We start from the raw sequence: 1,311 nt of genomic DNA, 5'->3' as shown, positions 1-1,311 counted from the left end.
ACAAAAAAAAAAAAAAAAAAGAGAAGAAGAAGAAGAAGAAGAAGAAGAAGTAGTAGTAGTTGTAGTCATTTCTCTATACGAATTAGGAATTTAATACACTTCAAAAAACAAAATTAGGAATTTAATATGGGGACGGGACTGCATGAATTGATTTTTTTTTTTTTTTTTTTTTTTTTGAGTGGCCAATATCATAATAAAGTAAAAAAATTATGATTATTTTTGTTAATAAAATTTGGGGGTTGGGGGCCTCCCCCTCCCTGGGTTTGTCCCTACTTATGCGTAAGATCATTATTTTTCAAGTCCTCATTTCTCCATAAGAATCCTCCATATAAATTAGGTAGAAGGTGAAGCCATCAGCATAAGACTTATTATATAAATCACGGAAAAATGATATGCTCAATCTTATTTGGAGCACATCTTTCTAACATACACAAATAAAAAATTGTAGGATTATCAATGTGTCTCAAGATGTTTTTACATGCAACATCTTATAAATTTGGAAGTGTCATTGTTCCCATTTTTGATGGCTTTGTCGTCACTTGAACTATTTCAAAAAAATAAAAATAAAAAACAATTACAAAAAATTTGATGATGGTTTTGAAAAATATTTTTTGTTTTTGGTTTGAGAGATGAGAAGTGTTTTTTTTTAAAAAAAAAAATAAATGAAAATACTAGATTTCAATGGTTAGAAACTATTCATTTAAGGCGAGAGTTATGACGTTAGTCGTCTAATTGGCCACATTCATTAAACCTTTAAAGGCCGATGGCTGCGACCACCCTAAAAAAAGTGGGTGAAGATCGTAAATTTAGTTATTGACTTTATATAATTTCAAATGACTTATGTAATCACAAATTTAAGTACACCATCCCAAATGATTAAAAATAGGTCGTTGGAGACATAGTGTAATGTGAATTGCAATCCGACTCTTAGTCCCTGACTGTTCTAACTTCTTCTAATTTTGGGTGATGATTGATGGAAATTCTTGCTACAATTTTTGGTGGTTCTCACACCTCACATGATGGTGAGACAGTGAGATATATGTACAAAAAATAATAGCCTCCTCACTCATGTGTAAAGGTCACTACTAGTCTTGATTTTTTTTTTTAATTTTTTTTTTTATGGACATGTTTCGTATATCCTTATGAGTTATGATTATTAGAATTTTCAGAGTTTTGTTTGAGTTTTTTGTTTGAATAGTTATAAGAAGTTATTGATGTGATATAAAGATAAAATGAAGTTTAAATTTTTTTTTAACTAGAAAAATAAAAACAAATTTGTTTATATATATATATACTTTGTTTATTTAGAGA

Source organism: Corylus avellana, chromosome ca4 (assembly GCF_901000735.1).
Source record: "Corylus avellana chromosome ca4, CavTom2PMs-1.0".
Taxonomy (NCBI): domain Eukaryota; kingdom Viridiplantae; phylum Streptophyta; class Magnoliopsida; order Fagales; family Betulaceae; genus Corylus; species Corylus avellana.
The sequence above is the reverse complement of the archived record's forward strand: the minus strand, read 5'-3'. Positions refer to the sequence as shown.